At 43.2% G+C, this 25460-nt stretch overlaps 1 pseudogene; it reads right to left on the bottom strand.

The window, feature by feature from the left end:
• Window positions 1-1311: 1311 nt before the first annotated feature.
• On the bottom strand, window positions 1312-19234 carry LOC103015286 (S-adenosylmethionine decarboxylase proenzyme-like; annotated as a pseudogene).
• Between the last annotated feature and the right edge of the window lie 6226 nt (window positions 19235-25460).

Here is a 25460-nt window from a genome sequence, read left to right as displayed (position 1 = left end):
TCATATTCACTTGATCCTATGAAGCCATGGTGAAGGGAACATCACATTGAGAGACACAGATGAAGTCAGAACACTATCACATGCATCACAAAATCACAGGATTTTAAGTCACAAGATGAAAAAGACATTGATTCTGCTTTAAACCAAAGTTTACAAGAAATTGTCACTGGAAATTCATGGAAATGGCTGCTAATGTAAAACTTAAAGTGAATGATCCAAGCCGGCTTGACTTAACTGAATCCAGTACAACCTTTATGCTAAATCTCCCTGCTAATAAACTCGGTGATAAAAAAAAAAAAAAAAATCCTTGCATACCACTACTTCACACGTGAGTAAAGGCATAGTGCTCACGAGAAGCTAATCTCATTTACTGGGAAGCACAGGATGGCAAATGGTTTCTGTACAGTCATGTCAGTACATCTACATCACAATCTACAACACTCTATGGGTCATCCTTGATAATCAACGAATGAAGTTTATTTTGTCACTATCTTCCAACAGAGCCCATGCCAATTACAAGGAAGCCAAATTCTCTTAACCTTAAATGAATATTAAGCCCAAGATCTACCCCAGCTTCCACTATGGGTTACAAGATTAGTATAAATCCACAGTGCAACAGTGTATTGCTTTATTTGAGGGGTGCAGGGGAGACACCCAGGTAAGAAAAAAATCAATTAAAGGACTAGGAATGTAAGGAGCAATAATGTTAAAATAGTAAAACAAAAAATGAGAAACTGCAATCATTTTCTTAGGAGGACTTGATTCATGGAAGAAAAATTAATTGGTATATGAAAAACATCTGTATGAAGTAGAAATTGGTTTCAATAACATTAGTAGAGAATACATTCTAGAAAGTAACAGTAACTAGAATGTACAAGTTCTGACAGCAATGTAATAGAACAATCCCAGATGGTTAGGCTGAGGCCAACACCTAATGAGGACAAAACCTTTGTCTATGGGAAATTTTGGTTGATACCTGGGGAAATATTACGCTGTGCATAAACCAAACTAAATTGTTTTCACAAGTGTTATAAAGTTTCATATAGTAAAGGGTTTTTCTATACGCACTTCAGTTTCACAGCAAGAGTGGTATAGAATACCTAAACACACAATAGAGCATTCATGCAAGATATCTAACTCCTTGGTATAATAATGCATACAATCTAAAATGATTACATTGTCATCACATCTAGGGCTTTCTGCAACTACAAGGTAGTGGTTGTAGAAAGCATGGACCTCAGTATCAGTATACAGAAAGCAGCCACCACCTTCTTCTATATGTTTTCTTTTTGCATTTTTACTTCATTTTTCTTAATTCTGCTGTTATTACCGTTTCTTAGCAAAACTGGTGAAAACAAAATTGTAATCACTGAACATAGCACTCCTCTGGTAATCAAGGCATTTAAAACTTTCAATCTTGTGGGGCAAAGAAAGCACTGTTGACAAACAGGGTAATCAAAAATTTTCTGGCATAAAAACCCAAAACTTTCTTAATCAGTTCATTATAAGAGTTCATATGAAGTTTGTTTCAAAGCTACCGTGAGAAAATTCTGGTTCTGGAGTGGCGTGAATAGCCCAGTAAGTTCCCTATGATTTCATTCCACTCACTGAATACCCACAAGGATTGAACTGTGTGACATCAATGACAGAACCTAGCACGACTTCTACTCTCATTAATGACATCTTTGCAGTGACACCATCTTTCACGTAAAATTAGTCCATAACTTCTGGGTCAAGCTCACTCATCAGTATTTCCTGGGTTAGATCTAGCTGACTGATTACCCAGCTCTCTGGAAAATCCACAGTATACTACTATGAACAGTCAGAGTTCATCCGTCCTATACAATATGCTGTTCCATTGGGAAAAATTATATTAAGAAACTATTTCTTCCTGGAAATTCCAGTGTGGGTTCCCTTGGTGAGAAAGCTTCATGAAATTCTTAGGAGAATAAAAGAAGCTTTAAATTGAATCGAAACCATTGTAATTCCTAGCAAGCTTCAACAGGGGAACCAGTGCTTTCAGCAGAAGGTGGTACCACACATCTTCAAAATGAAACATCTCTTGGAGACAAAAATGTTATTCTCACTGAACACATCAGCTTCCTGCTTGTCAGTTTTTGCCACACTCATGACTGACCACTAAACATCCTTCAAAAGTATGTCCCACTGGGATCATGGGGTGGTTTGAAGATTCCCCAGATCCTTGGTTTGTGACAGGTTGCTGCCAGGAGAACTCGAAGTCCAGCAGCTTCTTGCTTCCTTTGAAAAAAAATGTGCAGCTTCCATCACTAGGAGATTAGCAAAAAATTAACAACCGCAGAAAATCAACTAAATCTCTTCTCCCATTGCTGTCAGTGCCACCAATTACTCCAACTGTGTTACCAAAGTTCAGTCTCCTTTTCTGCTTTAATTTCATATTGACTCTTGTTTAGGAAAAGCATTAATAAAATTTACCTGGCCTTTTTTTTTTTTTGGAGTGCAGAGAGAGATGAAAGTTGATCATGAGTTTGCTGGAAACAGAGCCAGATACAATTCAGAGTCTCAGAGTCCCCTGTTTGCCATCAGAGGGAGTAGAGACAGCAGCTAGCTAAGTGAACAACCTGTAATAGGGGCGGAGCGGGTACGTGGCCGTCAGTGTCACCGTTAGTGTGCCACCGTTAGCGCGAGACCCGTAGGGCAGTGGTTAGAGGTCCTGCTCTGCCAACAGTCAGCCTGGCAGTGGTCCTCGCGGCGGCAGGTGCAGTGAGAAGCAGGTCGCAGCCTTCTCCCTGGGGTCCTCCAGGCCCTCTGGCCTCAGGCCAGCGGGTGAGCTGGGGGCCCAGGGACAGGCTGAGGGCTGTGTCCTGCAGAGCTCCAGAGCCCTCGCCAGGGCCGCCCACTGGCTGGGCCCAGGCCTTGAAGCAGCCCAGAACCTCTCCCCCATCCCCACCTCCAGGACCTAATGGCAGCAGCAGTCTCCAGGGGTCACAGTCCGTGGAGGCCTCAGCAACTGGACTACATGGACACTGCTATCAGGGTAATAGCTTCAACCAGCTTCAGTCTCTCCATTCAAGTTTCAAAAATTGGTCCAGCTTAGATCAGTTGTCTATCCCTAGGAGGTGGCCAGAGGTCAGGGTTAAGTTGCAAAGACATTGCACATCATTACTTCAGATCCACCTCTGTAGTTGGGCAATTGTTCTCAAAAAAGGGCAATTGTTGTGAGCTGGGAATTAACCCGACTGGTGTTTGCTACAATATGTATTTCTATTGCTCCTATAAAAATGATTCTCTCCAGTTTAAATGAAAAGCCTGAGGGCTGGTCCTGGGGCCTGGCTCCCTCAGTGATGACGCTGGGCAGGGTCTGGAGACCTGGCCCTGAGGGCACCGCCTGCTGAGATCTGCCTCTTCAGCCGGACTTGGGTACTGGCGGGAGGACCCAGACTGGGTGATGGACCAATGCTCCCGGGCAGTGTAACCAGCTCGCGCAGGGACCCCTCCTCTTAGCCAGGGCCTGGACCTCAGAGGATGAAAGTTGAGCCTTGGGACCTTGCCCTTTCTTGTCAGAACAGAGAATAACATTTGTTTTGGTGGAGGTTTACAGGAACATCATGACCTGACCATAACCTGGCCTCAAGAACAGAGGATCTGACACCAAGATGTCTGCAACAACTAACCACGCCCCTCCTTCACCTTTCCTATAAAAGGGCTTTGCTGAAAGCTTTTGAGGAGTTCAGGGTTTTTAAGGCATAAGCCACCGGTCTCCTTGCACGGCCCTGCAATAAACCTTTCTCTGCTTCAAACTCCGAAGTTTTGGTATTGTTTGGCCTCAGCATGCGTCGGGCACACAGACTTGCGTTCAATAACACATCCAAGGTCACACAGAGATTTTGCACTGGGCCTAGAACAAGGGTCTTCTCATTCCCAGTTCAGCCTCCCTCACCACCAGAGCATAAAGCAGCCCTATTCCTAAAGGTAATACCCTTTCAAACACCAACAGTGTACAACTGAACATGGCCTGGTGAAACCTTGTTATACCTTGTTCACACTCACCCATGCAGAGTGGATGGAAAGCAACAGGATACCTGCTCTTGTCTGATTGTGACGTTGGACAATCAGACAATCGGAATCCTTACCTGTGAGGAGTAGACCTCCTTTCTGACCTCAAAGAGACCTTCATTTTCTGAGACTTTCTACCCCATGTCCCATCTATAGTCATTCCCTCTCCTTTTTATTCCCAAAATGAGCATCTCCAGAATAAAGGAAGGAGTCAGTGCACAGGGTTGTGTGTGTTGAGAGGGATGAGGGAATGGTGGAGAGTAAACGGTGTGAGGAAGGAAAATCAGGGAGACCTCAGAGGTTGCCCTCCTTCCCCTGGGCGGAGAGACTGGCCAGGAGGGCAGCGCACTGGGGGTCCCATGTGTGCCCTGGAGCAGAAGGGGAACGACGCGGGGACATCCCAATGCCTTCCTTTTGCTCTTAAGTCTCCCCACCCTACATGTCCGCATCCCAAAACTCAGCAGTCCCTAGCACAGCGTAGGCTCTTCACTACAGGTTGTGCTGGGCCTTTCCCCTGAGCTGTAGGATACAGCCGCCCCGATGTCTCCCCGGGGTCAGAGTACCTACCAGGCCTGTCTCAGGAATACAAGGCGCTGCTGTGAAACACACAATCCTCTACAAATGCAAGGATGTTGTTACAGAAGGATACTGAGGGTTAAGCAATGAAAGGGTAGCCTGTTAGAATATTTTAAAGCGCGTACAAACATCCGTGAGGCTGGTGCTTGCAGGGAGGGAACGGCCAGGGCCATGCTTGTGAGGCCTTGACTTTGACCCTTTCTGGAGCCCGCTAGGCCTCGCAGACATCGGGGTGCTCTCCTTCCTCCTTCCTCCCTCCCTGACCAGTCCAGTCATTCTTGGTCCCCTCCCTTCACCCAGGCCATGCACGGTGCACAGGGCCTCTGCAGGTTGGAAGGGCCTGCTGGGCCTGAGACTTCCAGACTCTGTGCAACAACGCCTGTCCTCCGCAGATGGGCAGGATAGACCCCAACACCACAGGGAAACCAGTGTGTGTGTCTCCCGGAAGTGAGGACTTGGTGCCCCCAAACAAGAAGAGTCAGTCAAGATGTCTTTCCTTGCCCAGGTTTTTATGGGCATCTCAGCACAGAGAAGAGGGCTGGGGGTGTAATGTGTCTCTCTCTGTTTCTCTGATTAGCCTCCTACACTCCCTGATGATGACTGGAGTGAGGGGAGGGGAGGAGTACAGGGCCAAAGAGGTGAGACTGTGCCTTTCAGGAATTTACTGCAGCCTCTTTTGTTTTGCCAGAAATAAGTTTAATCAATTTCACCCTTTTATTTTTTTAAGGTAAATCCTCCCATGAGAGATTTTACAAGACCTGGCATGTGAAGGTTTGCTCTTTGATTCCTTTATAAGGTCTTCACCCCAGTGCACAACTTCATTCTCTCTAATATTTCCATCAAGTAATTAACAAATGACAAATCCAAAGAGATGGTGAATCATTACATCTACCAAATTCTGGGCTGTCTGGGACACCTGAGGCCCCCTTTGTACACTCTGGGTTTCAGTAGTGCCAGAAGTAGACCTTGATCTATTGTTTTTATTTTTATTTTTTTAAATTTATTTATTTTTGGCTGCATTGGGTCTTCGTTGCTGCGCGCAGGCTTTCTTTCTAGTTGCGGTGAATGGGGGTTACTCTTCGTTGCGGTGCGTGGGCCTCTCATTGCGGTGGCTTCTCTTGTTGCGGAGCACAGGCTCTAGGTGCGTGGGCTTCAGTAGTTGTGGCACGCAGGCTCAGTAGTTGTGGCTCATGGGCTCTAGAGCGCAGGCTCAGTAGTTGTGGCACACGGGCTTAGTTGCTCCGCGGCATGTGGGAGCTTCCCAGACCAGGGCTTGAACCCATGTCCCCTGCATTGGCAGGCAGATTCTTAACCACTCGGCCACCACGGAAGTCCCAGATCTATTGTTTTTAAATCAAGTAATCTAGGTTTTTAAAAAATAATTCAAAGTAGACAGAAAAAAATCTTGCATGATCATTTTGTAGTAGTATCCCTGCCAAGCCAGTGGGCAATGACAGCTTCCCAGGGCTCTTATCTGCCCAAAGTTACTCTTATCTAGCCCAAATTAAAGGAAGTTTCCACTTCAGCAAGTTGGAGCAATTCAGAGAAGAAGCAATGACCTGAGCTTTGGCAAAGAAAATTAGAAATTGGTCCTTCTTCATTTCTTCTTTTAACCAAGGTTCTCTCCCCCTTTGGATTTTATAAGGGCCACAGACCACTCCAGAGATCCCAAGCCAATCTCCACTTATTTATGGGAGAAAGACAGAATCAACCACATGATGGAGAAAATCTCAAATGTCCCTTACTTTTGTTCAAGTACACATGAAGCTCCTTCAAGGTCCATACACTGTGCCAAACACAGAGGTTGGGGATGGGGAGGAGGAAGTCAGAGATGGATAAGAATAATGTCTTCCTTCTAAGAGCTCAGCAGTCCAGTGAGAAAGTAAGCACAAGATACAAGGTCCAGGACTTCCCTGGTGGCACAGTGGTTAAGAATCTGCCTGCCAATGCAGGGGACACGGGTTCGAGCCCTGGTCTGGGAAGATTCCACATGCTGTGGAGCAACAAAGCCTGTGCGCCACAACTACTGAGCCTGCGCTCTAGAGCCCATGAGCCACAACTACTGAGCCCACGTGCCACAACTACTGAAGCCCACGCACCTAGAGCTCGTGCTCCTTAACAAGAGAAGCCACCGCAATGAGAAGCCTGTGCACCACAATGAAGAGTAGCCCCCACTCGACGCAACTAGAGAAAGCCCATGCACAGCAGCAAAGACCCAATGCAGCCAAAAATTAATTAATTAATTAATTAATTAATTTTTTTAAAAAAGATACAAGGTCCACTGGGATATGGACAAAAAATTATGGGCATCTATGGGGGGGTGACTGATAAGATCTGGAAAAGCTGTTCGGGGAGGTGGGATTAGAGCTGAGTCACTCAGCAGTGAGATGGTAGACTGGGGGAAAACATTTGCATGGAAGTAAAATAGGAGAATAAACCAATGTAGTAGAAATGTGGGGTGCAGAAATATTGAAATGTCCATAGCTCAGGAAGAAATGGTTTCCAACCAGCATCACTGACCATCACCCCATCCTTGGGTCTGGGGCATCTAGAAAGAACACCAAATTTACCAGCAACTATGATCCTTCTAGGCTCCGCTTACTGCACTGCTGATCTGAAAGTACCTGCTAGCCTCATCTGACCACTTAAAAAGCAATTTTCAGGCCCATGTCAGTGGCTCAATGGAGATACTGCAATACAGACTGCTTCTTTCTGAAGTCAGAGCAAGTTCGGCGCCGAGTAATGAATTGCAAAGGGAAGGTGCACTGATGCAGACAGAGCTGCCAAAACAAAGGTACCTGCTAGAGGCTCTCCAGGTCTTCCATGGGTGTTTCTGAAAGGCTGCAGGTTTGCCGTGGGGCTCCTGCATCCAGAACTGCTCTTGATAAGAGTTTTTCCCCTATGAGGCAAACATGATAAAAAGATTACTGTAATTCCTATTTTTAAGTAAAGCAAACATATTAAAATAAGTTCTCACATAATTTATGATAAAGTAGAATTGGTGAAACAGAAATTCATGAGCTATTTGAGTAAGAAAGTTTACTGATTGTAATTTTGTCCCACCCAAAGTTTTCTCTTATTTTCAAATAGTGGGCAATTTCTCTAGTGATTTCCAAAATGCTATCTCAGTTAGCTAAGTTTTGTTCAGTATAGCAACATTTTAATGTTGTATTCTTTATTTTTTTAATTTTTAATTTTTAAGGTGTATTTTTTAATTTTTACATGCATTGCTAAATAAACTGTATATTTAAGAATAATTTATACTGGGGCTTCCCTGGTGGCTCAGTGCTTAAGAATCCGCCTGCCCATGCAAGGTACACGGGTTCGAGCTGTGCTCCAGGAAGATCCAACATGCCGCGGAGCAACTAAGCCCATGTGTCACAACTACTGAGCCTGTGCCCTGAAGCCCGTGAGCCACAACTACTGAGCCCACATGCCACAACTACTGAGCCCATGCGCCTAGAGCTCATGCTCCGCAACGAGAAGCCACCACAATGAGAAGCCCACACACCGCAACGAAGAGTAGCCCCCACTCACTGCAACTAGAGAAAAAGGCCGTGCGCAGCAATGAAGACCCAATGCAGCCAAAAATAAATTAATTAATTAATTTAAAAAATAATAATTTATATCAGTAACTAGGGGGACGATTAATTGGAGGAAGAACATTTACTAGTGCTGTATTCATGACTATCAGTGTTTGAACAACTAACTTTAATGTCTTATGTTATTAGGTTAGATGGATTAATTTTACAAGAAACTCAATGTATAAAACACGTCACTGCAGAAAAACAAAGGATCACGAGAGATTACTACAAGCAACTATATGCCAATAAAATGGACAACCTGGAAGAAATGGACAAACTCTTAGAAATGCACAACCTTACAAGACTGAACCAGGAAGAAATAGAAAATATGAACAGACCAATCACAAGCACTGAAATTGAAACTGTGATTAAAAATCTTCCAACAAACAAAAGCCCAGGACCAGATGGATTCACACATGAATTCTATCAAACATGTAGAGAAGAGCTAACAACTATCCTTCTCAAACTCTTCCAACATATAGCAGAGGGAGGAACACTCCCAAACACATTCTACGAGGCCACCATCACCCGGACACCAAAACCAGACAAAAATGTCATAAAGAAAGAAAACTACAGACCAATATCACTGATGAACATTGATGCAAAAATCCTCAACAAAAAACTAGCAAACAGAATCCAACAGCATATTAAAAGGATCATACACAATGATCAAGTGGGGTTTATCCCAGGAATGAAAGGATTCTTCAATATACGCAAAACAATCAATGTGATACACCATATTAACAAATTGAAGGAGAAAAAGCATATGATCATCTCAATAGATGCAGAGAAAGCTTTTGACAAAATTCAACACTCATTTATGATAAAAAAACCTCCAGAAAGTAGGCACAGAGGGAGCTTTCCTCAACATAATAAAGGCCATATATGACAAACCCACAGCCAACATCATCCTCAATGGTGAAAAACTGAAAGCATTTCCACTAAGATCAGGAACAAGACAAGGATGTCCACTCTCACCACTATTATTCAACATAGTTTTGGAAATTTTAGCCACAGCAATCAGAGAAGAAGAAGAAATAAAAGGAATCCAAATCGGGAAAGAAGAAGTAAAGCTGTCACTGTTTGCAGATGACATGACACTATACATAGAGACTCCTAAAGATGCTACCAGAAAACTACTAGAGCTAATCAATGAATTTGGTAAAGTTGTGGGATACAAAATTAATGCACAGAAATCTCTTGCATTCCTATACACAAATGATGAAAAGTCTGAAAGTGAAATCAAGAAAACACTCCCATTTACCATTGCAACAAAAAGAATAAAATACCTAGGAATAAACCTACCTAAGGAGACAAAAGACCCATACACAGAAAATTATAAGACACTGATGAAAGAAATTAAAGATGATACAAGGGCTTCCCTAGTGGCGCAGTGGTTGAGAGTCTGCCTGCTACTGCAGGGGACACAGGTTCGAGCCCTGGTCTGGGAAGATCCCACATGCCGCGGAGCAGCTGGGCCCGTGAGCCACAACTACTGAGCCTGCGCGTCTGGAGCCTGTGCTCGGCAACAAGAGAGGCCACGATAGTGAGAGGCCCTCGCACCGTGATGAAGAGTGGCCCCCACTTGCCGCAACTAGAGAAAGCCCTCGCACAGAAACGAAGACCCAACACAGCCAAAAATAAATAAATAAATAAATTTATATAAAAAAGATGATACAAATAGATGGAGAGATATACGATGTTCTTGGATTGGAAGAATCAACATTGTGAAAATGACTATACTACCCAAAGCAATCTACAGATTCAATGCAATCCCTATCAAACTACCACTGGCATTTTTCACAGAACTAGAACAAAAAATTTCACAATTTTTATGGAAATACAAAAGACCCCAAATAGCCAAAGCAATCTTGAGAAAGAAAAAAGGAGCTGGAGGAATCAGGCTCCCTGAATTCAGACTATACTACAAAGCTACAGTCATCAAGACAGTATGGTACTGGCACAAAAACAGAAATGCAGATCAACGAAACAGGATAGAAAGCCCAGAGATAAACCCACGCACATATGGTCACCTTATCTTTGATAAAGGAGGTAAGAATATACAATGGAGAAAAGACAGCCTCTTCAATAAGCGGTGCTGGGAAAACTGAACAGCTACATGTAAAAGGATGAAATTACAACACTCCCTAAAACCATACACAAAAATAAACTCAAAATGAATTAAAGACCTAAATGTAGGGCCAGACACTATCAAACTCTTAGAGGAAAACACAGGCAGAACACTCTATGACATACATCATAGCAAGATCCTTTTTGACCCACCTCCTAGAGAAATGGAAATAAAAACAAAAATAAGCAAATGGGACCTAATGAAACTTAAAAGCTTTTGCACAGCAAAGGAAACCATAAACAAGACAAAAAGACAACCCTCAGAATGGGAGAAAATATTTGCAAATGAAGCAACTGACAAAGGATTAACCTCTAAAATTTACAAGTAGCTCATGCAGCTCAATATCAAAAAAAAACCCCAATCCAAAAATGGGCAGAAGACCTGAATAGACATTTCTCCAAAGAAGATATACAGATTGCCAACAAACACATGTAAGGATGCTCAGCATCACTAATCATTAGAGAAATGCAAATCAAAAGTACAATGCAATATCATCTCACACCAGTCAGAATGGCCATCATCAAAAAATCTACAAACAATAAATGCTGGGGAGGTTGTGGAGAAAAGGGAACCCTCCTGCACTGTTGGTGGGAATGTAAATTGATACAGCCACTATGGAGAACAGTATGGAGGTTCCTTAAAAAACTAAAAATAGAACTACCATACGACCCAGCAATCCCACTATTGGGCATATACCCTGAGAAAACCATAATTCAAAAAGAGTCATGTACTACAATGTTCATTGCAGCTCTATTTACAATAGCCAGGACATGGAAGCAACCTAAGTGTCCATAAACAGATGAACGGATAAAGAAGATGTGGCACATATATACAATGGAACATTACTCAGCCATAAAAAGAAACAAAACTGAGTTATTTGTAGTGAGGTGGGTGGACCTAGAGAGTCTGTCATACAGAGTGAAGTAAGTCAGAAAGAGAAAAACCAATACTGTATGCTAACACATATATATGGAATCTAAAAAAAAAAAAAATGGTCATGAAGAACCTAGGGGCAACACGGGAATAAAGACGCAGACCTACTAGAGAATGGACTTGAGGACATGGGGAGGGGGAAGGGTAAGCTAGGAGAAAGTGAGAGAGTGGTAGTGTATATATGGACATATATACACTACCAAATGTAAAATAGATAGCTAGTGGGAAGCAGTCGCATAGCACAGGGAGATCAGCTCCGTGCTTTGTTACCAGCTAGAAGGGTGGGATAGGGAGGGTGAGAGAGAGGGAAACACAATAGGGAAGAATATGGGGATATATGTATAACTGATTCACTTTGTTATAAAGCAGAAACTAACACACCATTGTAAAGCAATTATACTCCAATAAAAATGTTAAAAAAAAAAAAAAAGAAGTTGGGGGACTTCCCAGGTGCCACAGTGGTTAAGAATCTGCCTGCCAATGCAGGGAACACAGGTTCGAGCCCTGGTCCGGGAAGATCCCACATGCCACAGAGCAACTAAGCCCGTGCACCACAACTACTGAGCCTGTGCTCTAGAGCCTCTGAGCCACAACTACTAAGCCCATGTGCCACAACTACTGAAGCCCGCGCGCCTAGAGCCCATGCTCCACAAGAAGAGAAGCCACCACAATGAGAAGCCCGCGCACTGCAGCGAAGAGTAACCCCTGCTCACCGCAACTAGAGAAAGCCCATGCGCAGCAATGAAGACCGAACACAGCCAAATAAATAAATAAATAAATAAATATATTAAAAAAAAAAAAACTCATCATTCTCCAAAGTGGATCTTTTTTATAACATTTATTCTTTTATTTATTTATTCATTCATTCATTCATTTATTTTGGCTGCGCCAGGTCTTAGTTGCAGTACACGGGATCTTCACTGCAGCACATGGACTCTTAGTTGCAGCATGCGGGATCTAGTTCCCTGACCAAGAATCAAACCTGGGCCCCTGAGTTGGGAGCGTGGAGTCCTATCCACGGGATCACCAGGGAAGGTCCCAAAGTGGATCTTATATGTATGTAGGCCTTTGATAATATTTAATTTTCCCTCAGTGTTATAGTAGAAAAATTGTTCTAAATTAATTATAGAAAGTTACATACCATTTAGCTACCTGAAGGGAAATGAGGACATTTCAACAATTTTTGTAAATATTTTCCAAATGCTCAGAATCATGATACTATATAAATAAGTCATTTATGGTACATACTAATAAAAACAGCTTATTTGCATCACGTAGGATTGAGTTTGTCTGCAAATAACAGAAACCCAACAGTGCTGGCTTATTTGTCTGAAGTAACAAGTCATGTGGGGGAAGCAGCCCACAGCTGGTATGGAGGCTCACAGTGTTACAAGGATCCAGGCCCCATCAGTAGTCCTGACCCACTAACATCAGCATGAGGCTTCTGTACCAGCTACAGGGTGGCTACTGCACTCCTAGGCACTCTGGCCATATTCCAAGATGGAAGAAGGATGATGGATGATGGGTGGTGAAGGGCAGAGAGCCAAAGGCACAAGGCAGCCTTGTCTGATAATCAAAAAAATCTTTTCTTTTGCTTTAAGCTCCACTTGTTTCTATTTAAACAGCCATAATTGGGTCATATGTCCACCCAGAGCTATCGGGGCATCTGTAGAGCTGAATACTTTTCAGTAAGAATTGACATACCAAGGTTCTACTAGTAAGGAAGCAGAGGAGAATAGAAATATTGGGTAAGCAATTGGCCGTTTCTGCCACAATGTCATGGTTTTTATCGTTTCTGTGGTAGAAACTGAAATTGCATGGTACAAGTTACTACCGCTTTCCTCCACTTTGGGTGCGCAGGAAGGATACGCCCACACGCCCTTGAAGCCAGGCACAGCCACATGCCTACTTGCAGCTTAGGAAGTCTGAGCAGAAGTGACATGTGTAGCACCCAGGCCAAAGCAGTGAGCTGCAGTACTTGACTCGAAGGCCTCTTTCCCTGCCGCAAGGACCTCGGAGGTAAGGGTCAAATCGAGAAGGAGTACAGTCAGAGTGGTCATTGTGAGCAGAGCTCTCTGACAACCTGCACTAGATGTGGTACTTGGGCAATTAAGTAAAGCTTTGGTCTTTTAAGACACTAGGATTTGGGACTGATTTGTACCATAAAACCTAGCCTATCCTGACTGGCACAAACTGATAGCTATTTGTCTTGTGCTCTCAATTAAACATGTTTTGTTTGTTTAATAAATAGGTGGGAGTACATTAAAATGTAGTGTATGTACATTTAACAAGCCAGTACCATTTCTTTAAAAATAAAGGGTTAAAAATTAGATGAGCTACCTTTTTTGAACATGATCTACCTTTTTAGAATGTTAGCGGTTTGGATGCGATGATAATCTATAGATACTTGAAGAGGAACACATAGGCTTCAAAGAGTTAAATTGGCTCATTGAAGAGCATGTGGAAAGATTTGACCCCCATTAAGGAAGGTCCTTATGGATGGGGGGCAGTTGTCCAAGATAGTGAGGTGGCCCCTTCTCCATCTTAATAAGCTCTAACAAAATGATTTTTCATTGTATATTTTGAAATAATTTCAGGCTTACAAAAGTATTGCAACAATAATACAGAGAATCCCCCCTCAGCTTCACTCATACCACACTCTTCTGCTTTTCTTCCTAAAGATCTGGAAACTTCTCTGCTTTCTTGGCACATTCATCCTCCTCTTCTTAAACTTGGAATCTTGGAGCTCCTCAAGGCTAACTGTAGGCCCCTCTTCTTCTCCATCTACACTCTTTCCTCAGATGAACTGTGTGCACCCAAGGCCTGTTACCACACGGCGTGCCAGGTGACCTGAGCCAGATTTCCACATTTTGTCTACATATTCTCTTTGACATATCTAGTAATATCCAATTGTCCACATGATATTGGCTCTTAAATATCTCAAATGTACCTCAAACTAAAGTCCCAAACAGAACTTATTATTTTCACACCCCACCCACACCTCATCTTCCCATCTTCTGGTGTTTCACTGGATTTTACTACAATCCATCAAGCAATGCAAGCCAGAATTCTTATAGCCCTATTTGACAACTCTCAATTCATCTGTCATTTCCCACATCAAATATTCCTTTCCTTGGGAAGACTTCCCTGACCTCCCTAACGGAAAAATCTAGAACTGTCCATCTCACCTTCACTGCACTTATCACAGTTATGATTTTATAATTATTTGTATGATGACTTAACTAACACCTGTTTCCTCAACTAGACCATAAGCTTGTTGAGGGAAGGACTTTGGTTCTGTGTGATGTATCCCCATTTCCTAACCCACTGATTCAAACAGTCAGTGCTCAGTAGTGTTTACTGAATGAATATGTGAATGGGAACCTTTCCAACATGTGACTTTGTTCCTCAAAGTTCTGGCTTCCCTTCCTCTCTTTGGTGGATCACTTAAGGGAGCGAAGATCAGTTCACTTCCTCCTTGTTGAATCACCACTAAGTATTCTTGAGACTTCATAAGGGCAGACAGATGCAACTTCTCCAGTTTAAGCCAAAACTTTTTCTTGTGTTACCAGTATTCCAGAAATTAAGTTCCTCAGACTTGTAAATGACACACAGCACTCATCCTTGTTCAAGCTGACAGTGGGCACAGCAGAGCGTGCACACACTTGGAGGAAGAACATCCCAGAAGGAGGGCACAGTAAATGCAAAGGCCCTGAGGCAGGAGCTCACCTGACGTACTGAGAAAGATCAAGGCCATCAGTGTCAGGAGTGGAGTGAATTGGGAGGAAAGTGTTTTACCCTGAGATGAAAAACCCATGTAGGTGTTCAAACAGAGTAGCAGCATGATCCAACTTACACTTTAAAAGAATCTCTAGGGGCTTCCCTGGTGGCGCAGTGGTTGAGAATCTGCCTGCCAATGCAGGGGACACAGGTTCGAGCCCTGGTCTGGGAAGATCCCACATGCCGCGGAGCAGCTGGGCCCGTGAGCCACAATTGCTGAGCCTGCAAGTCTGGAGCCTGTGCTCCGCAACAAGAGAGGCCGCAATGGTGAGAGGCCCGCGCACCGCGATGAAGAGCGGCCCCCGCTTGCCGCAACTAGAGAAAGCCCTCGCACAGAAACGAAGACCCAACACAGCCATAAATAAATAAAATTAAAAAAAAAAAAAAAGAATCTCTATAGTTACTACATGGAGACCAGACTGGTCACCCATATAGGGGTGGAAGGCAAGGGAAGAATTAGGAAAACCAAGTGCTACTACCTACTGTCCCCCACTTTCTGGTCTGCAGTTGGTGGAAGCTGTTCGCTTGAATGGATCTAGAAAGAGAAGGGTTATGAGAGAATGGGGTGGAAGAAAGGAGTCAGTAAATGATGAGGGGAGCAGTTCTCTGGTCAACACAGAGTGATTCCTATGCAGGACATGGCAGGGCTAATGATGGCCTGGGTTTCTGAGCCAGGGCCATTTCTAAAGAAAGGAAGGCAATGTCTTCCTTGAACTGGGCTGCCAGAATTGCTCTGTCTCAGGCTGGAAATGAACAACATTCAGGTCACTTACGGATGGCCTCCTAGTAAGGCCTTAAGGACTAACTGCAGCTCTGACACATGACTGCTCCATGGCCTGTACGGCCGACCACACAGGGACCGTGAGAGGAGAGGTGATCTCAGGCCCTGCAGCACCAGGCTCCCAAGCTGCTGCCCCTCCCATCCAGTCCTGGGCTCAGACTCCTGCCCACCTCTGCCCGGGATTCTTAGATCAGCTCCTTAGGTCTTCACGTAAGGTCTTCTCCACCCCCACCTGGATCCCAGCATGGGAGGATTTGACTAATAAGCATCTAGCAGGTGTCTGGAAAGAGCTGCAGGGCAGCAGTGAGGTTATGACTGGCACATGCCCCACCCCCACTCCACTGCTGAGAAATCCTCCACTTAATTAGGCTACCAGAAGCATTACTTTTTTATTTTTTTTAATTCCCTTGTAGGTTCTGATGGCAGTCATGCTTGTGGAAAGTTCTATGCTCTTCTTCCCACTCCTGCCGCCTCAACAATGTTGCTTCAATTAAAGTTACCGCTGCCTGAAGAGGGGGTTCTGTCTCCTCCAGGCCCACAAGGGCCAGGGCAGGACACAGGCTCCTCCCCAGCCCACAGCCCCGCCCACACTATGGGCAAAGACGACTTGTACTACAGGTGCTTTTATGTACCAGGACTGGTGATTTTTAATATGGGCTGCTGTTTTCTCAACTTTACAATTTTCAGTTAGTTCCAAGGGCTTTTTTATCACTTCACTGGTTCCTGGACTAAAGATTTGGAAGGCACTTTAGATACTTCAAATGGTAGATTTGGTCCAGAGATTTATGGTCTTGGGGATAATCGACTCTATAAATTGTGGAATAAAAAGCTTATGCTCATAGAACTGTACAACACAAAGAGTGAACCCTAATATAAGCTATAGACTTTAGTTAATAATAATGTCTCAGTATTGGTTCATCAGTTGTAACAAATGTACCACACTAATGCGAGATGTTAATAATGGGAGAAACTGGGTGAGGAGGGAGAGGTGGGAACGCTGCGTATCATCTGCTTAATTTTTTGTGAACCTTTAACTTCTCTAAAAAATAAAAAGTCTCTTAACTAAAAAATAATAATGTGGGCAGAGTGAGTAGATGAGGGTATCGATGAAACAAAATTAGCCAATAGTTGGTAATTTTTGAAGCTGAATCATGGTCCACGGATGGGGATTCATTATATTATTATATGTCCACAATAAAAGTTTTTAAAATCTTATGCTATTTTAATAGCATGTCTTTTTCATTATAAAAATCATTCACACACATTGTACACGTTTGAAAAATATTGGAAAGTACCTGTAATGGAGTCACTCAAAAATATCTACTATTAACATTTTGGCGTGGACATATATACAAATAACAAAACTGAGATCATACTGAATAAGAAGTTTTAGATTTACCTTTTTTTTAAACTTAGTATTGCACCATAAACATCTTCCCATGTCCTAAAATATCTCCAAAAGCATGCTTTTAAATAGTTGCTGTAAGATTTCATAGTGTGGCTGTACTATATACAATCTAGAAATGAAAATATCCACCTGAATGTCCCTCATCCCATATGGTTGGGATTGTCAGAGGTGTGAGATCTGCAACGCACACCTAGTCCTGCCACAGAGCAGCCTGAAAGCGAGAAAGCCATTTGGCCTTAGTCCCCAGCTGGTGGAGAATTTCTCACTCTTCAAGTTGTAAATGCACTTCAAGGCTATTTAACAGCATGGAAGAGGCACTTTTCTTCTTCATCACACAATCTCATGTGGATTTGCTATTTACAAAACAAAAGGCAGGTGGGATTTGAGTGTTTAGAGCCCTGGCATGTGTGCAACTGTTCTCTCTGGTCCAACAAGCCAGAACTCTTTGGGGGTGCCCAAGGATAAAGGCAGCTCCTGGCACACAATGAAACACTCTGACCCTTCCCTCCTGCTCAAGAAAGCACATCATCAGAGATCAAATGAATGAGAATGGTGTTATGGCAATAAATTTCACTTAGAAACTGTAGCAAGTCCTTGAAATCAACCTCACCCCCAACTACGACTGTCCATCACCTAGAGGGGTGGCCCACAGGCTCCAGGCAGACCCTGCCAGCCCATGCTAGATAGGTCTTCTCAGATAACCACCCAGCTCATGGCATAAAGAATCACAATTAAAGTAGGATTGCAATGGGACCAAACAGCCAAGTAGATAGAATGCACACTGGCCAGAGGGAATTAGGTTTGACTGTAGACCATACAATCAATGAGACTTCCAAATCAGATCTGGAAGAAGCAGGTTCTTACTGCACGAGCCAGTTCTCCCTGAGGCTGAGCAGACACAGGTGCCAGCCCATCTGACCTTTGCCAAAGGTATTTTCTTCCGCAAAGCTGTCGAGAAAAGAGAGTTTAAAACTTCAAATTTGAGGAAATGTGTTTTCCAAAATCCAAGTCTCTTGCCAATATATCAGGCCCTTTATCTTGGAGAGTTTATCTAATCAGACAACTGTAATATGCACTGTGACGTGAACACTGAGAAGCAAAATTAGTCCTTGGGAGGGACTGGCTCTGTTCCCACTGGATCTGCAGGCCCTGGGAGGCCCCAGCCTTCACTCGCACTCTGTGTGTCCCTGTGACAGGAAGTCTTTCAGGTCAACTCATCTGGGAGAGAGTAACCGACCGACTGAATTTCTAAGCATCGTTGCACAACAGGGTTTCCAGTGCACCTATAGTGAGGTGCCTACCGTGTGAACTGGCCCCAAGTGAAGAGTCACGTGGACGGCCCTGAAGGCCATGAAGTTGAGCGGTGGGGGATTCAGCCAGAGATCCAAGCTGTTGGCTCAGAGAGACGACAAGAGAAAATGCTCACACAAGAGAAATCACTCCTCCTGACCCAGAGAGAGCAGACAAGAGAAGCCAATGGGAAGCGCACTCATGCAATACAGGGAGCTACAACTGTGGACACCCCTCAGGGGCCCTTGTCTCCTCAGGTAACCCTTGAGATGCAGAGAGAGAGCATCCCATCAACAGCCATCTCTCCACACTTTTAAGAAACAGGCCTCTTCTTTCACACAGGTCTGTTTCATGCATGAAGATCTCAGATCTCTGGCTCCAGCTCCAGCCAGCTCTTCCTCGGACCTGATCAGGGGACAGAGGGGACTTAAAATTCTTACCCTGCCCCAAAAGGAAATCAGTAGAAAGCTAAAAGTAAGAGTGACAGAGACAGAGGTTGAGGAAGAAATGTTGCCAGCGTTCTGGCTACAAGTGCTCCACGGAGCAGCTTCCCAAGGACAGTCTGCCTTCATTCACTTGGCCCCTCACATCAAGCTGGGTAAGAGGGTGACGCTCCCGCATCCCCCACGGCAGGGGCTGCGCATGTAAAAGACTCTAGAATCCAGGATGTGCTGCTCCTCAGGAAGAGGTGGCCAGAAGCTGATTCCAGGGGCCATTGTGACTCAGCCAGCCACAAGGGAAAGCCATCAAGTTCTAAGAACATTCTTTAAAGGAAGGGGTTCCTGAGAGAGCCAGGATGAGACTATGAGCCATGAGGGGAGGAAGTGGCCGCAGGCAATAATTTGTACTGCCATTGCCCAAATGACCACAGTAAAAACCCTATAAAATATATTGTGTAAAAAGGAAATAATTTAGAAAATACAAAGAAGGTTGAAGACATAGATAAAGGTAAGGGAGTTAAAGGCAAACAGGCCATGACACTAAACCACTTAGAGGAGAGAAAATGGCATTTAAAAAATCACTAGGACAAAAGGCTAAATGCTGGGGAATTCCCTGGCGGTCCAGTGGTAGGATTCCATGCTTCCACTGCAGCGAGCACAGGTTTGATCCCTGGTTGGGGAACTAAGGTCCTGCATGCCGCATGGCTTGGCCAAAGAAAAAAAAAAAGTCAACTTAAAAAAAGGCTTCAGAAAAAAAAAAAAAAAAAAGGCCTCAGAAAAAATAGGGAAATAAATTTTTTTTTAAAAAAAGACTAAATGCTCAAGAAGATTATAGGTAAACTATACGAGCAGAATAAACCAAGAGAATTAGAACAGAGAAAAGAGCTGTTAAAAACCAATAAACCAAAACAGAAGAAAGGAATGAAATTTTCATTCAAATGAAAATGCAAAAATATTAATGTCCACAATAGCAGACTAATTAAACAAATTTATACGATAGCATATATGATACAATATCAAGATACCTCTGAACATAAATGTTTCAGATAAACAATGATACATAGGATGTTCCTGGCACAGTACATGATAAAATTAAACATAGTATAATCTCAACTTAAATACATATATACAAATACATAAAATTATGTATTCATAAAAGAAGTGTGTGTGCACACGTACATGCTTATTTAAAAGTCTGGAAGGAAGTACATCAAAATGCTAACAGTGGTTAACTCTGTGGGATTATTAGTAATTTAAATTGGTCATACTTTTTTTAACTTCTCACAATATATTACTTTTATTGCCAGAAAAAAAAAATGTTTTTCAAAATATAAAAGCAGAAATCAGTTTGAAAATATATCTGTAGAAAATGAAATGTTTGTGTTGTTTCCAAGTTATTCTGTTAGAGCCATTTAATTTTTACTTCAAGAGATGTTATGAAAGGAAGAATGCCTTCAAATGAAATTCTTAATTGAATAAGAGGATATAATGTCCATCCATTCACTAAAAGATAGTTCACACCGCATTAGTTCACACCAAATACTCACTTAGGAACTGGAGCTATAACTAGATAAAAATCTTGTCCTCTTAAGGACATTCTGGTTGGGAAAAAATATACAATAAACAAAATAGAGAACATGTCCAATGGTGGTAAGGACAATAGAGAAAAATAGAGCAGCATAAGGGATACTTGGTTCTGGGAAGCTGTTGCATTTTTACATAGTGATGAAGGACAAAACCTTGAGAAGGTGACTTCTGGACAAAGACCCGAGGTGGTGAGGCCGCCACCCCGTGGACACCTGAGGGGAAGCGTTCAGGCCAAAGGAACACTGGCGTGAAGGTGTGAGGCAGCAAGGGCCTGGAGTGAGGAACAGCAAGGAACAGGCTGTGTGCTGGACAGAGTAAGGGAGAGAGGAGTAGGAGATGAGGGCAAAGTGCAACGTTGGCTGTGACCACGAGTGGGGTCACCGGAGGACCATAACATGAGAAGAATATAAACAAAGGGTAACTGAGACTGTCCCAGTGTTGTGTGCTCTCAAATGCACGTGTGTCAATAACCGTTCTTCCTCTCAAGGCACCTTGTTATGTACTATTGAAATGTGTGGCTTTAGCCTTCAACTATGACTTTAGTTAAGGTGGACGTGAAGAATTGAGGGCTTATAATCATTGATTTCCATTAAATAAATTAGTCATTCAATGTAAAACCGATTTCAAAATATATAATTTGGAACAACAAAATATGCTAAAATAACTTGGACAAAGATATAGAAATTCTAAGTGGGTAGCTTAAAGCAGCCATAGGGTCAATTAGGTGGAAATTGCCAGAAAGCAAATGGGGAGCTCAGACCACCAAAATCTGGGATGTCGTAAAGCTGTAAAAAGATGTAAAGCTTTTGTCAGATGAAATCCAGGACTCCCTGAGTTAAAGGCAGTAGGTCTTCCAAGCTGGTCATCCCTGTGAAGCTTCCAGAGAGGGACTGTGTACATCTACAGCAGTTTCACAGCAGCCAGAACAAGGCAGACAAAAATGAGCTGTGGGAGCAATACTTTGACTAGAAGCTTCAGAAGGAAACAGAGCTGTGTTATCTCCAGGCCTAGGTACACACTGTGTGGTCAGGTGGGAAGGACCAGGACAGCAGTGGCCTGCTAAGTTTGGGAATCACGCTGGGTCGCGAAGGTCACCATTACCTTGATGGAGCATCATTATTCAAAGAAGTGTCATTGCTTCTCCTCGGTGCATAACATTGCCACATCTTCCACTCAGCCCAGCATGAAAGAGAGCTCACCAACAAGCACAGGGACACACTGACCTCTAGACCTTCAGGCCTGGTAGCTTCCTCACTGTGGTCTCACCCAGAGATTGACTCCAAGGAGGAAAACCTCTCCTGCCCCAGGAGAACCCAGGGGCCAATACTCATTCCCTAGAACGACACGGAGCTGGAGGGGAAGAGACCTTCCCCGCCAACAACATCATACGTCATCCAAGGGGGATTCCTCTGGCCAGCTCATTCAGCAAAGTAGAACTGGATGGACCCCCTGAATGTCAATTCTCCATGATCTGAATGAATGGCTCTCTCAAGAGGGAGCTAGAGAAATTGGAGGGACTCAGGACCTAGAGAAATCTGTGTAATCGTCTCAATTTTTGTCTCCTTCGTCATTGGTGGAAGAACTTGTCAGGTCTAAGAAACGAGAGTTCTTGGAACTACAGACTGAATCACAGATGAAACCCTTTATAACGAAAGAGCTAATCTTCCAAATCCTCCCAGGACAAACCCTCAGCGCACCTGTACTTTCCACAGTTTCTAACAACGATTTTAGGGGAAGTCCTTCTTTCCATTCAGAGTTAACCAGCAGTCATTCTGGTGGTTTGGACCATTATGGTGACTGTGTTACTAGTAGATCAATTCTAACTATAATACAGAAACGGTTGCTTCTGCCTGGGGAGAGAGAGAAGACATAACTGCAAACTGGCCTGGAGAAGCACATCCTCAGTCCACTGCCAGGTCTCCAGCCTACTGGGTCAACACCGAACAGCTCAGAATTCCTGGTGAAACATGGTACTTGACACTTTTCCTGAGGAGCTCAAGGGTGGATCTTAGAGATTAACCCAGTTTTATCCGGCAGTCAGTAGGACAATGAAATAGAATCACCATTCACATTTTCCCCATGAGACATGAGGGGCTTTATTTTCTCTTTTAAGGAATGCTGAAGCCCTTTACAGTCGCCTAGCACTTGGCCATTTACAAAGAACCTCTGGTTAATTATTCCCATTGAGACTAAGACCAACCATGTGAGGTTGTTCAGTGACAACCACGTCGGGAGAGTAAAGTGACTTGCCAAAGGCCACTAAGACTCAGAAGTGGAGCGCCTGAACTTCTGACCCCCAGTGGACGCACTCCAGGGAGCAGCCCTGTCCACTGGACCACTCTGTCATTCAGGACCTCACGCTGTTTGTGCCTGGATGTGTGCAAATGCCCTCCTCAAAGAATCTACACTGATTGGTCTCGGGCTATGTATCCTTCAAGACAGTAAATCTTCCCTGACAGACTTCCTCCTACCTCCCAAAGGCCAGCTGGTCCCCCCCTTTCCTCTATGCCACATCTGTACTTTAAATGTTCCTTTATTGCTTCTTATTACTTTTTACTATAATTTATTTACATGACAAGCTATTAGCCTGTGAATCCTTAGGACAGTGAATACTTATGAGGCAGGGAGAAGGAGCAGAATTTTTGGTCTTTGGAATCAGGCTGCCTAGGATGGAATCCCAGGTTCACCATTTATTAGCCCTTAAAAGAAAATTACTTCAACTCTCTGTGTCTTCATTTCCTCATCCGTAAAATCTGGACAATAACAAAATTGCCAATCTCATAGGGTTATTGTGAGGATTAAAGCAGTTAATAAATGAAAATCACTAGAATAATTAATACACATTATGAAACAATCTAAATGTGAATGAATAGGGAAATTGATAAATTAAATGCAGTGTTTTCATACAGTGGAAAAATACCCTCCAGCATTAAGGTAATACACCTATACACACCATCACTGTAATCAGTGTCATCGACACCATCACCATCATCATCATCATTATCATCTATGCATCCTTAGCTCCTATCAAGCCTGTCACACAGCAGGTGCTCCATAAAGTTCTGTCAAACAAAGGAACAAATAAATGTACTTATTAAACAGTGACTTGGGTAAAAACAGAAATTTTACCTGCTCTGGTTTGGGGCAGTCACACTCCCTGGACTACATCTAAAAACACTAGGATCATTGCTTTCCTCCACAAAAGAATTCACAGGAAATTCAAGGACTTGAACTTAAGTTTCCTAAATTAATTGACCCAAATGAAAAGCACAGGCCTCCAGGCCAAAGAATCAGGCTCAGTTATTTGTTAATGAAATATTATGCAACTAAGAAACTCTGTTTCAATTCAGGCTAAGTCGCCTGGATGGAACTGCTTGGATCCTATCAGAAACCCCCAGGACACGGATAGAGAATGGAAACCCCTGTAAAGGAATCCAATATACCCCTCTTCTTTCTTTTTAGACTATTTGATTTAAATTTATTTATTTATTTATTTATTTTTGGCTGTGCGAGGGCTTTCTCTAGTTGCGGCGAGCGGGGGCCACTCTTCATCGCGGTGCGCGGGCCTCTCACTGTCGTGGCCTCTCTTGTTGCGGAGCACCGGCTCCAGACGCGCAGGCTCAGCAATTGTGGCTCACGGGCTTAGTTGCTCCGTGGCATGTGGGATCTTCCCAGACCAGGGCTTGAACCCGTGTCCCCTGCACCGGCAGGCAGACTCTTAACCACTGCGCCACCAGGGAAGCCCCGACTATTTGATTTAGAACAAACTACAAGGGTAACCACCACAGAAATCTACTAACACAGGGATTTTCACACAAGGCTCTCTGTTGTGTGTGTGTGTGTGTGTGTTTCTTTACGTGTCTGTTGAGCCATTAAAGGGAAAGGTAGCAGATTCAAGGAACTTGCAAAGGGAAATGAGATGGTTACTTTAATAACCTTTAATTTTTTAAAAAATAAAACAGGTCTTTCCTATCTAAAATAGTGAATAACAAAACATACGACAGATTTGTAAAAGATTGGAAAAGGCCGGAATCTAAGATACTTAAAGTACCTAACATTTGTATACCATATTTCATTTACAAAACTCCTTCATGTTATTTAAATTTTAAAAGAGTAAAGATAATCTTTTATAAATAAATTCTATAGCAACTCTCAGACATGATTTCAAAGAGAAATCTATCAGAATTTCTGTTGCAGTCTTTTTTGTTATAGTGAAAAACTTGAAATAGCTGAAATGCAAATGAATGGGAAAATTGGTAAATGTGGTATATTGATACAATGGGAAAATATCACACAGCAATTAAAGAAGTTATATATACAGATTTGTATGTATGTATTAACATGGATAGATTTCAAAAACAATTCAAGTATAAAAGAGGAAGTTGCATAATGACATAGTAATGTTTATGGAATAACACTTAGGTAAATTTTTTTTTAAAGCCATGAGCTTCCAATGACATAACTAACCATAGAGGCCAAGCAGTGTTTTTTTTAATCTTCCAACCTCCTTAAAACTAAACAGACCAGGGCTTCCCTGGTGGCGCAGTGGTTGAGAGTCTGCCTGCCAATGCAGGGGACACGGGTTCGAGCCCTGGTCTGGGAAGATCCCACGTGCCACGGAGCAACTAGGCCCGTGAGCCACAATTACTGAGCCTGCGCGTCTGGAGCCTGTGCTCCGCAACAAGAGAGGCCGCGATAGTGAGAGGCCCGCACACCGCGATGAAGAGCGGCCCCCGCTTGCCACAACTAGAGAAAGCCCTCGCACAGAAACAAAGACCCAACACAGTCAAAAATAAATAAATAAACAAAGTAAACAATGCGTTAAAAAAAAAAATGCTTTAAACAGACCAAACATAAGAGTGAGGCAATAAATCCATGAATAACCTCTTCAATAACACTGCGTGATAGGGAATCC

Source organism: Balaenoptera acutorostrata, chromosome 16 (genome assembly GCF_949987535.1).
Source record: "Balaenoptera acutorostrata chromosome 16, mBalAcu1.1, whole genome shotgun sequence".
Taxonomy (NCBI): Eukaryota; Metazoa; Chordata; class Mammalia; order Artiodactyla; family Balaenopteridae; genus Balaenoptera; species Balaenoptera acutorostrata.
The sequence above is the reverse complement of the archived record's forward strand: the minus strand, read 5'-3'. Positions and strand labels throughout refer to the sequence as shown.